The sequence below is a fragment of the Egretta garzetta genome, unplaced genomic scaffold (genome assembly GCF_000687185.1).
Source record: "Egretta garzetta isolate BGI_Z169 unplaced genomic scaffold, ASM68718v1 scaffold22, whole genome shotgun sequence".
In the NCBI taxonomy this organism is placed as follows: Eukaryota; Metazoa; Chordata; class Aves; order Pelecaniformes; family Ardeidae; genus Egretta; species Egretta garzetta.
The window spans coordinates 2413507-2430078 of NW_009259102.1; positions in this window are offsets into that span (position 1 = coordinate 2413507).

Consider the following 16572-nt stretch of genomic DNA (forward strand, 5'->3'; position numbering starts at 1 on the left):
CTCCTCTGCCCTGGTGAGACCCCACCTGGAGTACTGTGTCCAGTTCTGGGCTCCCCAGTTCAAGAAAGATGAGGAACTCCTAGAAAGAGTCCAGAGGAGGGCAACTAGGATGATAAAGGGACTGGAGCACCTCCCCTACGAGGAAAGGCTGAGAGAGTTGGGCTTGTTCAGCCTGAAGAAGAGAAGACTGAGAGAGGACCTTATCAACACATACAAATATCTTAAGGGCGGAAGTCAAGAGGATGGAAACAGTCTGTTTGCAGTGGTGTCCAGCGACAGGACTAGGGGCAATGGGTGCAAACTGAAACATAAGAGGTTTCAGTTGAATATGAGGAAAAACTTCTTTACTTCGAGGGTGACAGAGCACTGGAACAGGCTGCCCAGGGAGGTTGTGGAGTCTCCTTCTCTGGAGACATTCAAGGCCCGCCTGGATGAAGTCCTGTGTAGAATGCTCTAGGAGAGCCTGCTTTAGCAGGGGGGTTGGACTAGATGATCTCCCAAGGTCCCTTCCAACCCTTGCCATTCTGCGATTCTGTGATTCTGTGAATCAACTCTTTTCCCCCCAGCATTTGTCCCTGAAAAGCATAGGACTTTGAGCCTATGCAGTTGCTCAATAGCTAGGGCTTGGGGATGCATCAGCAAGCAGAAATGGACTATTGGATAACTTGCTGCAGCATGAGACAAAGGAGGAGGGAGCTTGAAGTCATAGGTGTATTCAATTCTGCATGAAAAGAGGCTGCTTTGGGTCTAGCAATGACTTACATCTCTGCTGTTGTCCTACTGTAGCAAACTGTCTTCCAGTGGGGCAGGCCGACCATAAGCGATGGTTGTTTATCATGCACAGAGGGTATGCAAAGCTGATACAGTTGCTGAAGCATTCCTCTATAATACAGGCTCATCTGGCATGGTCCAGTGAGCAAGATAGGGTTGCATTATCATTAGTATGCTGATGCTACACGATGTTTAGAAATGATCTTGCCAATTACTTTGACTAATATGGAAAAGGGAAGAGATTTCAGGACACTGCAGCTTTTGAAATCCTGGTACTGACAACATGGTGCATTGTTGTCATTACTCATCAGCTTGTGTCTTGTTGGTAGCCCTGGAACCATGGGAGGGAAGACCCAATATCCCACACTTGCCTTGTTCAAAACAATATAAAATCTAATTACTTCAAAAGGGAGAAAAAAACCACAGCATGGCAAAGTAAAACTAGGAGATGAAGAATAAGCTAAAAACTAAGAAAAACTTAAATTGCAGTAGCTGACAAAAAATAAAATACATTCAGAGAAGATATTGCTTATGCTTATGTGGTCAAGAAAATTCTGTTCACACAAAATATTTGAAATCTTGAGATTATTTCTCTTGAAAGAAAATGAATTGCGTGAGAGGCATAAATGAAAAGGGAGGATGGGGGAAATATGGAAAGTAGTTTTTAGACCAAAAAAGTTAGGAGTAGCCAAACTTTTTAGTTTGGATTGGCATAATGTTAAAACTATGAAAATGGATTAATGAGACAGCAGAATTTAGGAACAAGAGGCAGGTTATTAGAGGAAAAAAATTTCAGATGTAAGTTGACCTATGACTTAGAATGTCAAAAAAGTGAGCTGACAGAGAGAACAAAATGGGATCCTTGTCAACAGCCTCTGAAGTCAGTAAGGGTCCTTCCACTGGCACCAGTGGGAATTAAGTCCAGCTTTCAGACAAAAAGACAAAGAAAACAGAACTGAAAAGAACATACAATCAAAAAAAATAAAAAGTTGGATGAGACAAAACAGAGCAGGTGTTGTTTGGAGTTTATAATGCACTAATAAATAGACAGGTCTGTGTCCTGAAAGGCACTATTATCTTAAATCATATGCTTAAATTATATACTTAAATGACTGATTATTTTCTTGACAAGAATAATTTCTGTAGTCTAAAGACATTTAAGACAGTTTCTATGATCACTAATTACATGTTCAAGGGTCTTCATGAGCACACTATGTAGTCACATCTAAATCATAAATGTTTCAAATTAATTGCTATATGAATCTTCATTTTTCTTTTTCTTTTTTTTTTTAATTAAGCACAGGGACCTAAATATAAACACAGGCTAATTATCTGATCTCCAGTTTCAAATCACATTTGACCTTTAGCCTGTTCGTAATGTTTTTTAATGGATGACCTCTCTAAATTGAAGGCAAATTCCTACAGAATTGCATAGTTACTTTATAAAATTACAAAAAATGCCTATGATAATTGTTGTTGTTACAATACATACCTTGGGACATAATGTATTGTGAACATTAATCACACCAGTCATATGATGTGCTAGTTATTTGAAAATGTTGCTAGCACATCATTAATTCTAAGCTGTCTACATATCATATCTTTGCCCAAACTATAAGTGCTGATTCCCTCATGTTTTTCTAAGTAACACTAAAATAAGAATAAAGCCCAGTGGTAAATTTCCCTCCAAAATTCACATTGTCTATGATTTTACTTAGTGAGCAGGCAGGATGAAACTCCTAGTATTTGAGTCATCCTTTGAAAATGGCATGTTTTACAGCAGCTGATGCATTGCTGTCTTCACTGATGCTTCACGCAGGCAGATAGCTTCAGTCATCCACATGGCAAAAGTTGCAGAGCTGAGACCAGAAAACAAAACTGAAGAAAACAAGGAGGCAGAGCTTACTGATGTCGGTGGTTTCCATGGTTTCTGGACCAGTTCTAGAAAGGCTAAATATTCTCTGAAGTAAAGGGGAGTTTGTAGTTACATGGGGACTGGAAGCTGGATTATTAAATCTGTTCTTTGTGTTCAGTGGTAGTTTTATCTCTGAAAGGAATGTTAGTTCATTCCTTTTAAGAACATTCTATGTAGCTTTTACTTTCAAATAACAAGATTCTGTTTTATGTTTTCTTCTATTATTTAAACAGGATGGTGCTTTAATTTATCTTGCATTTTAAATAAATACAAGAACTGTTACTGTAATTTAACATTTTGAGGTTAAAAATGAGAAAACTCCAAAGTTAGTTCTGATGAAGTTAACTAGCTTATGCTGCATTACATTTCACATATTTTGTAAATATGTATGAATAATAAACTGAAATAAGACAATGACTACATTTAAATTAGGGAGAGAATATAGAACTCTGTATGGTATATGACCAAATTATGGTAGCCAAATTAACCTTCCAGAGCTGATCAAAGTCTATTGATGTTGGATTATCACCAAAGAGAATTCCTGTCCTCCACTTTTCTAAAGCTTTTCAACAGCAAGAAGAAGCTAGGGAAGAAGGATAGTCAAAATAAATGAAGGAAATGTACTCTAAAGACAAATGACATGTGCCATTTACCCTTAAAAAGCTTCTAATTTGTTTTAAAAATAACTGTGTCTCTGGTTGCATGGCTGTTCGGAAGATTAATTATAAAATTAATAAACTCATTTGTTTTCTATAGGTTAACTTTTACCCCATATTCACACATTTGGGTTTGTTTTTTTTTTTTTCTGGAGTAGAGCTACTGACCAGCCTGCTGGTACCATGATGAAGAGCTACCCATCACGGACCAGCTCAGACATCTGCTACACCTGCTTTTAGCTGAATACTCAGTGTGATGCTGTTTTGCTCCAGCACACTGCAGTCTGGAAAATCACTATGTTTCATTGAAAAAAATCCAACAGCCTCCTGTCCAAAAATTTCCTCCCTTTTTTTCAGCAGCTGTACATCAACATCAATAACATTTCATGACAGTTTTTATTACAGAAATGAACGTGCAATACCCTCTGCCACTATTTTGTGTATTGCAGATCTGGCTGTAAACCAAGAGGTTGTTGAGGGGTACGAGAGAGATTTACATATTGCATTTTACTCAAAGAAGCATGATAGTTACCTCCACTTTTCAATTATAAGTGCCTTCTAGCTGTATGCTCACAAACCATGCAAAATAATGATTCAGCAATAACTTTTAATGCAGAAAGTACCTGTGAGTATCAAATTGGTATTTTATTCCCATTATTAATTCCTAAGTGAATACAGCTTTCCATATACTTACCATATACTTACTTTATTGTGAGAGGTAATGGGCTACAGACCATTTCACATATAGACCCCAGGGTCAGTCATTCAAATCTTGTCTAATCAGAAGCATCCACTGTTGTTTGATGGGTGTGAGAGACTCTAAGGACATGAATACATGCAGAAATCCAAAATCAAGTTTGGCATATTTATGTTCAGATTGTTATAATGTATAGACTCCAGAGCCCCTTACCTTAGGAATTAAGTCTTTGTTTATAATAGCTTGCAGTTTTAGGTACCTAGTGATAGCAGAGGCCAATTACTGAAAAAGCAGAGGAAACAGAGGTAAAGTCTAGATCTGATAAACAAACCCCAAAGCTATCATTTTTCTTTAAAGCCTAACTGCAAAACTATGACACAGAGCTACAGGAACTGTTACAGAGAACAACAGCAGAGGCAAGCCAAGTGCTAGAGAAATGGTCAATACAGGCCTTCCTTCAAGGTAACAGGTCGTGAAAATCCCAAAGAGCTGTGTTGTTTAAGTATCTTCTCCATTGCTGGGTGCACTATAACTTATCACAGATCTAAGAGAAGAGGAGCAAGGTTAACTAGCAAAAGGTTTAGTTAATCTACAGGAAAAAAGCATCAAAGCGATTGTGCTCTTCCCACATTAATTTTATTATGCAATTATTATTTTAACTTTTTAATAAACCCTTATTTCCAGAAAGTCATATGAAGCAAAATGCTGGATTTTAGGCTTTGTCAAGAACTCTGGGACAAGCATGGGACATGCCCCTAAAGAATTCATTATGTAAGTGGCTGAAGAAACTTTTTACTTGTTCTCCAGTATCCCTTTATTTTTAAATGTTAGCGTGCTGGTTTTGGAAGCACATTTCGACCCTGAATGAAGCCTAGTCCACAAAATGCATTTTCTCATCCTTTCTGTACTTGAATACATCAGGCTTCTGCTTATAAAGTTCATGACACAACACATCAAACCAGCTCAAGTGGCACAGAGAGACTTTTCTTTGAGTCCCTCACTCTTCTCAGCTGTTATTCTCTCTACCAAATACTATGCCACAGTACTCTTGCCTGTGCAGTGCTCATTTTGTTGCCGCTTTTACTTTGTGATTTCATGAAGGAATACAAAATGTGTGGGAGCTTTCAGAGAAATCCTTGCAATGCTTGCTTCCAAAACTGTGGGTTGCTATTGATTCTATATAAAATCACAGTTTTTAAATAACGAATTATCCTTTCAATTACAAAACTTATTTAATACCAAAGGGAACCAAAGAAGAGGAAAGTTTTTGTCAAGAGAAACTGCAAAGATGACCCAAGCATGACTCAGGCTTTAGCAACATCAAACTAACAATCAACTGGTAATTCCGATTATTTCACTTCAGGTGAGAGGGATGCATTTGGTCAGTGATGCCTGCTTTTGTCCTCCCACTGAAACTTCCAGAACACCCTTTTGTGATTACTGAAATAAGTATCTGCAATTGACTGGATTACTCTGTACATCCTGAATTTCTCCTGCTCTGCACTCTTCTGGTAGCTTGTTTCTGTTCTTTTCTTTTTATCAACTTCTGCTCCAAGTCCATTAATCCCCTGTGGTTTTTTTCTGTTCTCCTCATCTCAAAATCTGCCCTTTCTAATGTCAAATTTCTGCTTCACATACAGGTGTTTAGTTATGAATTTGCACAGACTGTCCCAATTTTAACCTTGCAGACTGCAGGGTCTGCCCAAGCCTAAACTGCTCTGTATGAGTAGGCAGAGCTTTACACAAAGTGAAACTACCAAATCTTCGAAACATCCTTGTCTGCTCACATAGCGCTTGGCTATGCAGGGGGCTCATATATCCTTTAGTGATAGTCAGTGCTGCTCCCCTGAGGAGTAAGTAGGTCTTAGCGGTTCTGATTTTGAACACTTGATGTGATTAAAGGTCTTGAAATAAAGTAACATTTCCCTGACAACCATCCTCACTTCCAGGAACAGGATTTTCACATAATCCTCAGGAATTCTTGTTAGGTTCCTCTGCATGCCATCTGATATTCAATAACCCTTCCCAGTTTCACTTAAATTATACACAAGAGCAAGTTTTAGGATCCTTCTCTTATTCCATATTAAGAGACCATATGTTTAGGATAAGTAATACGAAGACTATTCATCTGTTCGATCCTTACACATAGGGTTCATATTTCTGGAAAACTGCTATAAGCTATATGTATGTAGTTCTTCCTAAACATACCACCCAGTGGAATTCAAAAACAATTTTTTTTTTCATTTTGAACCTATAAAATATTAAGGAAGTCATACAGTTGAAAGAGAAGTGTGCCCTTCAAAGGAAGAAAAGAGTGCAATCCTGTTATTACTAAGTTCATGGGGCTGACATTTTTTTCTCTCTTTGGAGTTTTGTAACAGTATGACTCAGTTAATTGGATTAAAAGCCAAGGGCTGTCACAACTCCGATGCAGAAATAAAGCACTACATTCATATACACTTGCAGAGACAGACCAAGATATTTATTACTACAACTATTTTAAAAAGTACTCTCAGTGCAGGGAGCTTAATGGTCAGTGTAGAAGAAGGTTTAAATACAGAAAAAGCAACCATCAAATGGTTTTGTTTTCAGACCTTCCTGCATGTAAAAATATGTCATCTGTATAATTTTAAAGTGCCTCTTTCTCCTCTGCATATTACAGTGCAAATTTAGTTCAGAAAAGTCATCTGACACATCCAACCATATTTTTTGCTCAGCTGTCAGAAAAAATTGTGTTTGAGCGGTGACTGCCTACCTTGGGCTATCTATCCATGCTCCTCTCCCTAGAATCTGATCAAAATGTAAAATAAATCTGTAAGTTCAAAAATAAATTACTTTTTGAGTATTGCTGGTTTACTTCATAGAAAAGCATTAGTTACAACACCTTTAATCCATGTACTTGTGTCAAGATGTAATAGTCCAGTTGCAGAACATAATTCCAAATTTAAGACTAAAAGGAAGAGTTATTTAAATATCTAAAGCAGATTTGCTGTGCAAAAGAACAATGGAAAATCATCTGTAATTCTGACTATTTCACTCTAGCAGCTGCTAGAGTACAAGGTAGCTGGTGAATCAAAGCTGTAAGAAAGTGAGAGATTTTGGATTTTCTTTCTTTCAATGCAAATGAATATGAAGCCTGTGTTAGTTTTTAGCAACGTCTTCTAATTGCATCCATGTGACTGAGTGCTTTTCTTACATTTTATAATGCAGTCTGTGGTCCCCAAACTCAATGCAACAAAACATAGCCTAGCATACAGTAGAAAGCAAACACAAGGCTCACTACTCAATAAATGAATGTGACAGCAATTTGCAGGAATAATTGCCCTGCCAGGTGCTACATTTAAACATACCATAAGAAGTCGTATGTTTACACAGGATGAAAGCCACATGCTATAGTGAAAACGTGTTCTACATTAGTGAAGTATTTCCACCCTCATAGCCTTTTTCTTAATGTACTGAGCAGAAAACTGTATGGACACTAACAGATAATCATCTTTTACTGCTTATAGTACTTCAACACACATTTTACTTTCAGATAGTAGCGTACATCTTACATTGCCTTTGGGAACCAGAGTAGAGTCGTGCATGCATCAAAAGGTAAACTGTGAGTCAACCAATTTGGTGAAGATAATGTTCAGTTTAGAAATATGCATTGCTAAATTTTCTCAGCGTGACACATAGTGGTCTTAGAGGAACAAAAATCTCCAGAGCTGCTATTAAATAATTTTTATCAGTGCTGTATGTGAACTGTGTCAGAAAAATATTAGGGTATGTTGGTTAATGGTTGTTTTTTACAATTGTAGTGGTGTGGTTTCCTGAGGGTGAAGGAGCTTTAGGAAAACAAAGCATGAATGCCATACAGAGCCTCCTAAGAAATATACTCTTGAAAAACAATAAGAGAAAACCCACCAGCTACTCCCTTTGTACCTCCCATGTTGTTACTCATCAGTGTTTATCTTCATGGTGATTTATGCTGAGGTACTTTGAGGAAGACTGAAAACATGCTTATGGCATTTACTGCTAGTCTAATAACCTAGTAAATTTGCTGTAATGATTTGGATACTTGCAGTTCTTGTTGGTATCTTAATATTAGGGGAATGAAAGTAAAGTCAGGCCTGATTGAAGAATGAAAGAATGAGGCAGTAACCTTCAGGGACTTTTATTGGCTTGGAATCAGAGAAAGCATGTGCCCAAAGGGTTTGAAAGGAGTCCAAAGTGCAGACACTTTACTTCCCATGATGGAATCAAGTTGCAAAATGATGAAGTATTGATACCTCATTGTGCCATGATCTCAGGATAACCTTGTGATAGCTGCTGCAGATAATTTAAATGTGCATATGTATATATATATGTACACTTTATGGGCTTTTGTACATGCCCAAGAGGAGTAAAGGATCTCTGTCATCCATGAGATTCTTCCAGTAACTGAAGAATGAAAATGGCATTGGCAAGCTTTTCAGTGGAGATAGATTGCGGCTAAAACTACAGGCAAAGGGGTTAGTGCATTTTATTGTACTTTCCTGCAGTAGTACTAAATTGTGTGCACGCTTCTTCCTGCTGCGTTTGTCTGTGATTGGGGGATTTCTGGGATTTCTGTCTGTGGTACAAATCTCCTATTACAGTGCTTTTCAGCTCTGAGGGGAAGTCTTTTTCACTCACTCTACAACTTTCTTTTCCTCATCCTTAACTTCCTGATTTGAAATCAGGTAGGAAGAAAACAAATTAAGTCCTTTAGTATCAAGTATGAACACATGCAGTAGACTATGTTGAGGCAGGCTTGATTTTCAGTGAATTTTAAATTATTAAATACTTTGATTGTGTAGACCCCAAATCACACAAGCTTTCTATCATTTTAGGTTTCTTTATAGAAGTATTGCACAGCATGGAGCTATTTACTTTATAGAATAAGTGTTTGTGTGTAGAGACAGAAGATGTAAGGAGGAAGAAATCTATGTGTAATCACTTAGTACCTTTCCTTTTTTCATAAAAGGAAGGAAATTGAAAAATGATCTTAATAAAAATCATCATAGAATCTGAAAACAGTCATAAATTACCCCCCAAAACACAGACACATTTAAGCTGCAAATTAGTTTTAAAGTAATCTAAAAGTAATTTGCTACTCAGATCTTAATAAAATGAAATTTTCACAACATTAAAGGAGCAGCAGATGTTGTTTTTAATATTTATTGAAAAAACAGTTGTGGTGTTGTAATGCAATCCTCTCTGACTGACCTTTTTTTCCTGTCTGCTTTGTTATGTTTCATTAAAAGCTCTTATCACCAAATTGTTTTCCATAACAACTTAGGATCATAGTAGCTTCCAGTGACAGAAGTGTCCAGATTGTGATAAAGACCTGCATGTGTCAAATGCCAAAGTACCACTTAACAGAACTATAATAAAGCAAAAGAAAGCAGAGCTAAAGCACATCAAAAGAGATTTTATTTCTCTTTTTTTCCTAAATAAAACAAGGATTTTCCTTGAATGTAGTTTAGAAGTAGAACAAGGTTTACTAGAATAAAATCTAGCAGTGTTTCTGTGCAATACTTTACAAAGTCCCAGAATTTGTTCAGATTTACTCTTATTAGTGCGAGCTTTATCACTGAATTCAGTGGGGTAAGGTTAGGCTGAAACTGTGTTGGTTTTATGGTTTTTTAATTGCATTTTAAACAAGCTGTATGGGTCTTAATCACCTGCTTTGGTGTCATCTTCATATATAAAGATTATAAAATAACCCAAGCCACTGTAGCATCAACTGATGCAATAGCCTTTAAGGAAGTGGAAACACAGAGGGTTTGCAGCCTGCCTGGAAAGTGAATGAGCACAAGCTCTAGCTGACAGCAGAGGTGACCAGCCTGCAGCATGGAAGACCCTTTACAGAAACTATCCATCTGGTGGCTTCCTCGCGTTTGTGCTGGGTGCGTACCAGACATAGCCTTCAAGCTGTTCTCACCTGTGGCAGTGAGGGGAAGTTTCTTCTATCAGGTAGCTGCTTACTACTTTGGTAAGCATCTACAGCTTACAGCTCGACAGGTTAAATTGTTATTTTACACAGGGGGTTATTGGAAGCTGACTGAGATCTGAAAGCAGCACTCTTTGGTTCTCAGCATGACACCATTTAGAAAAGGGACTGCAGTGAGTAAGAGGTGCCAGGAAAACCAGGACTGAGTCCCACATATCAGAGCTCTCTAACTGTGGTGCAGCTGACGGTTGGAAAATTTTGACAGGACTGATAATGGAGGGGAAAGGATTTATTTGTCTTCTTATGTGCAGATAGGCAAAAAGATTTTTACACTTTCTGCCCCAGGACAAGGCAGGCTGAGGAGAGCAGGGACAGCCCAGCGTGGGTAGGTTTGTGTGCGGTTCAGATCACTGAAATGGCTTCAGATGGCCTGTAGGAATGCCAAGTGCATGGTCAGGTTTAGCAAAAAGAAAGGTGGGGAATCTGTGGCAAGCTTCTGAGGAGAATAAATAGTGAAGCTCTTTCTCCCCAAGAGTTTCAATGAAGTTTTCTTGCATTTTAGAAAAGCCTAAGCTGACTTCAAAACCGAAGTCTGTGCACAGAATTACAAACAAACCTGCTGCGATTATCTAGAAAAACTGCATTAGGATAGCTTGCCAGTATAGTGAATTGTTTCACCTAGAAAATGAAATGGCATCACCCAAGTAAAAGCTTGATATTCCAAGTATGAGCACATACCCACGTGTTTCAAGAAACCAGCACAAGACTTGAGGAAGCCTTTTCCAGGGTACCTCCCATAGCCACTGCCCAGGGAAGGCAGGCAATGGGCAGATGTGGGCTCTCTTCATGTCTCCCACTGTCCAGGCCCCCCTCTTGTATTCTGGTTCACGCCATACTCTCATAAATCTAGCAGGGTCTTTTGGGAGTGGGTGATGGTGCTAGTCATCATCAAAACAGCACTTCATGAACAGCAAGGGCCTAATCTAAGCTATGTGGAGGTGAAAGGGAGGAAAGAAAAGTTCCAGCACTGCCTGAATTCCTGGCAGAAACATTATGTTCTTTTCTTCGTGGATAGGCAATTTCTGTCTCTCTGTGAAACACAGTAGATGAAATCATGTACAATCTCTCATCTGATTTTCTCTCTCAGATTATTTAAAGACAGTGAAGTCTCTGAGCCCCAGGCAATAGGGCTAAAAGTGCTTTAATGAAGCTTGTATTGGGATGATAATGTAATTAATATAGTTAAGAAAATTCCTCAACAGTTAAAAGGGGAAAAAAAAAGACTGAAAAGTTACACATACCACATCTGGGCTTTTCTTGTCAGCAAATCCTTGGGGCTGATCCTCTGTTCCTGTCAAGCAGTGTAATGTGCTGCAAATTTCATCCAGCTAAAAATAGGGGGAAGAGTAACTGCCAAACACCTTCAACACTGCTTGGCCTCTACACCACGGGGGAAAATAAACTAATGCAAGACAAATAAAACCAGGCTACCTGGGAGTTGGGAGATTCCCTGAGAAACGAGATGGGAAAACCTCAAAAGGTGTTCTGTTTGGACTGAGTCTGGATACTGATCCAGATTATTTATATTTCTCAACTCTATAATGGTAATATTTTGCTTCCTAACAGAGTTCTTTACTATACATAACTAAAAAACACACATGAAATCCTGGGGGTTAGAGGTGGATTCTTACCAAGGAACAAAGAGGAGCACTGAGAAGGTGAAGTCTTCCATTGTTCTGAAACTTGTGTGGTTGTTTAGTCCTGTGCAAATTGGTATGAATTCTGCAGAATTACTATGGTCACACTAATTTTGTTATTTATGAAAGTCAGTGTGTCTGTTCTGTGCCCTGTTTCCTACTGTCCTCCACTAAAATCATAGCTTTTTTTTTGCCAGGAATGGCTTCTTCCTGTCTTTTCTGTGCTTAGCTCACTTTGTTTTGCGAGCTCACTTAGCTCACAACTGCAATATAGTTATAATTAACACTCCAGAATAATTAATCCTCCAGAAATAGGATGCAGAATGATCTCTGAGGACCTATCAGTAGTGTAATTACAGTGTTTGAGAAGAATCCCCTTCTTCTTTAGTTCTAAGAACAAACAGTACAGCTATGTACACCACAAGTCTCAGGGAAAGAAGGTCAATGGTAGACTACAGCCATTGTCCTATGCCTTCATGAAGTGCTGGAAAAGCCCAGAAGCCCTGGGTTATGAGGGCTGCCATTGAGTTACCAGTGCAGCCACTGAGTACCAGCATCACAGACCCCAAATATGGAACATTTGTAGACTTCAGACAGTCTATGTATCTATTTTTTAATTCATATAGTGCCAGCTGAATTGCATTTAAGTTATGTCCCATGGCAAAATAATATCTTCATGTTAAAGCTTTTACATCATTCCTGGATTAATGAAAAATATGGGGTTAGTGACGGGAGAGAACAGAACCTCCTCAGACATGTGCAGCAGTTACACTTAGCAGTTTTTAACCATGACATAAACATGGTAAGCAAATCAAGGAGTACTACTCCCCAGTCACGTTTCAAAGCGAGTACCTTCGTGTCCTTCCCTTAATGTCATTCAAGAGCAGACAACTTTTAAAAAAAAACACACCCCACACTATGTAAATCATAAGTAATCACGGTTTTGTCTGCTTTTGGGAAAAGAGAATAAACTAAATGACCTTTCAAAGTCTCTAAACTCTCTTTTTATTTCTTCAAGAGTGGAGTCTAAAGCCATTGTGGCAGCAAAGGATTTTACTGTCCTCAGCAACAGCATTACTTGTGCCCTGCAAGATGCTGTGTGCCTTCTGTTCCCAGTTAGGAAACAAAACAGAAGGGAGCCAAGGTTGTTGTCTTGCTGTGATCTCTGTCCCTTCAAAAGCAGCTTTGCTTTGTCTTCTTTGCTCCTGAGTGATCAGTTAGGAATCACTGGGCATTTGATACAACACCTGCACTAAGGAGACCTTCTCATGAACAAATGCATGTTAGTGACAACAAAATACCTTGCATACCACTAGCCTTTGAAATAACTGTTTTGGCAGTGTGAAGTGAAATATTTTTATAATTTTTAGCTTAAAACTATTTTATTACAATTTTTTATACTATGTTTATAATTCAAAAACATTTTAGATCTTTGAAAGACAAACAACAGTATTTTCATTTGCTTAAAGATTGTTCAAGTGAAAGTGACTTTTTCTTCCTTTTACAATTTGAAAAAGAAATGGTTTTGAGCAACTGGCAAGGTATTTTTTGTTTTTCAAAGGGCCTGCAGCCATGAAAATGTTCCAGAAAGCAGAGAGTGTTTGTCTAACAAGAATGGGTGGTGATCTCAGAGCCCCTTCTCTTCTTCCCTTTTCTCACTGGGAAAGGTGGGACTGACACGGGAGCCGCATTTGCTGTTTGTGGAGGACCTAGGAGTTATCATAGATATCTCTTACATAGAAGAGCTCAATTTGCTGCATAGTGAAAATATTTCTTAAAGGAACAGTGTCAGGAAGGAGATTGGAAAACTTAATTAAATACTTCAAATTATCCCCAAAAGGAGAGAGTGCCAAGAGGTTTCACATGCTTGGCAGAAGAAACAAGCTGCGTGCATTATTGATTTGTCCTATTAGATCACCAAACACTGTTTAAAACCCTGGCACAGGCAGCAGCATGAGAGCACGCTGATCTTCACCACGGAACTGTTTCTGGTTACACCAACACACGTCCAACAGCCAGACAACAGTTCACCACCCATTTTGGAGACAAAGGATAACAGAGGGTTCCTTTGTGAAAGAAGAAAAGAAATTAGGTATTTCAGAAGAAAGGGAGAATAGGCAGTTTCCAGATAGAAAAAAATAGATATAGAAAATGTTAGATGTTCTTAAGAAAATAGATATAGAAAATGTTAGATGTTCTTAAGGTTGTTTTGATGCAAAAGTAATACTATATGTTAAATGAGATTTCAAGCTTATATATGGTGATCGTACTTGTTAATTTGTTAAAGTAGTACTTTCAAAACTAGAATCCAAAGTTCGGGCATCTGATTTCATTTTAAGCAGCTCACAAATGACTAAGTTAACCTGGACATAGAACTCTTTGATGTTCACGGCACAAATAAGCCTTTCAGCCCCTATGGAGTCCCCAGCCAGTGCACCCACTTCCAGGAGATGCTAAGTAACACTGCTGATCCCAACCAGTTTCACACCTGATGAGCACTGTGCAGTGTCAGCCAGCTATCTCATCGTAGTCAGAGGAACTTGTGTTCACCAACTGGCAGACTGGCCCAATAGACACCAAAAAGCAAAGCACTGCATGCTTTATCAGTAATGAATACTTACAGTTAACACTTTGCTTTTTGGAAATTAGATGCATCATATAGCTGGGATTTAAAGATGTTTTCAGCTAGTAAAATGTATACAGCTTCTTTTTGGTGTTAATAAATTATTTTAACATTTAAAAGGGGATTGTTAAATGTAGCAAATCGTAGCATTCCCTTTACATATTTACATTCCCAGTATACGATGTTTTGTTTCCAGGCACAGTGATGAACTTCCTAGTGCAAGCGAGTACAGAATGAGAACTAGCTGGAGATAGGTTGCTACAAAGACATGAGGTACCTGAAGCTGAACAGACAAGTTCACCCAGGAACCTGGGCATATACCATATATATATATATATATACACCAGGGCATATACCATACTGGCCCACAGAAAAGAAATGAATATTCAGTAAATAGACCTTAACAAAGCAAAGAAGGTTACAATTATCTGAGAACTTCTCCATCATCAAGCTGACACCCATCTGTCTTTATCACAGGACAAAAAAAGCTGTAAGGTACAATTTCAGTCTGATTTTCAAAAGATATTTAAATGCTGAACTGTTGTATTCCCATTGAAATATCAAGATCTGTCCAGAAAATAAAACAGGTGAGGACCATTCATGCTTTGTGAATGGATCCTCTAAGAAATCATCTCGGTAATTTTTTTGAGCAATAAATCTATCATGCAGCAGCAAGTGCTGCTGTTTAAACTACAATGAATAAGAGTTGGTGTTCTAACTAGAGAGCTTCATTCTGAGTATCAGCAGCCTTTACTAGAGAGACCAACAGTATCATTATCCAACTGATTACCTAAAACATAGGGGGCTGAATTTTCTGCTGATGTCGTTCTATTTGGATTCAGCCTCACTGTAAGTTTTTCACTTAAACTGCATGAGAGTTTGTCTTACTTAAATAAGGGCTCTCATCTACAAAAGAGAGCAAGACAATACATACTAAGAAAAAAAAAATCAAGTTTTTACTGTACTTGTGGAAATGTCTGCAAGATGCTACATTTCAGTTAGCCATACTAACAAATTTTGACTGATATTTAATCTAATTCCTGGGGGGAAAAGACCAACCAACCAAAGAAAGAAAACAAGTAAATAGAGTTTAGTTCATGATCTCAGGACAATGCTTGCCACAGGCATAGCAGTATGACAGTAGACACCTCAAAATTACATTGACATTCAGGCTGGTGCAGGAAGACCTAAAATGGTATCCATTTCCACTGAAAATTTGAATGCTATTTGAAAATGCCATATTTCTGCTATTGTAATAGACCATGCCACCCATGCCCTCAAATATTCCTAGGATATTAACTTAAATCACATAAATACGTGGTCAAGTCTGTTACAATATTTATTTTCAGAGACTCAATTCCATCTCAAGATTATCCCATAGGCATTAAGAATGAGAGAAAACCTGGTGGCATATTCCCTCTCTCTACTAATCCCTGCTAAAATAAATTGTTCCCAAGAAGGCAGGTTCTGGTTTAGGTTGCATCTGTGCAAACGAAAATACAGACTTTCAAAGCCAGAATTATATTCATATAACAAGTGCAGAATGTAGCCCTGTATATTTGTCCGACCCAGTTTCAAATGACCGAAGTGATGATACTTTTACTGCTTCCCTAAGGAAACACTTTTACAGTTTAACAGACCTGACTGTGAAGATTACTTTTTCTCCTGACATTTCCTTCATTTTAATTTGCTCAGTTTCATCCTGTTTCCCCAGTCATATCCTACTGAACAATGCAAAGCATGCTGCATATATATACAGATAGTGACAAGCTGTGCTAGCACTAATACTTAGAGAGGAAGCATGAACGCTGAAGTGGCTTTTTAATCTTACTTGACGTATCTGATCTGATCCAATTTTTCTTGCATATAACACAACACACCTTTCTATGTCCCAGCAGACTTCATTATGTCTCTGCATCATTATGCATGTGTGCATGTGTTTATGTGCATTGTTCATTTATTGTCTCCTCATGGACAAGTTTCACTGCATTTCCCCAGGCTACTCCACTATTGACATGTCGACTGTGGAAATCTCAAACAGCCTTCATCCTTTCTTTTTTTTTTTTTTCAGATGTGCTTGTCTGTCATAGGCATTATTTAAATAGCAATACATCTGTAGAAATCACACATAGTTTATTTAAAAGGCCCCAGAGCTCCCTCACGGCGATCATTTAACATTGGCAGTTCAGCCAGCTAGTACCTCTGTTGTTCATTTTTTTAATAATACAATAAAATGCAACAGCACCTGTATTGT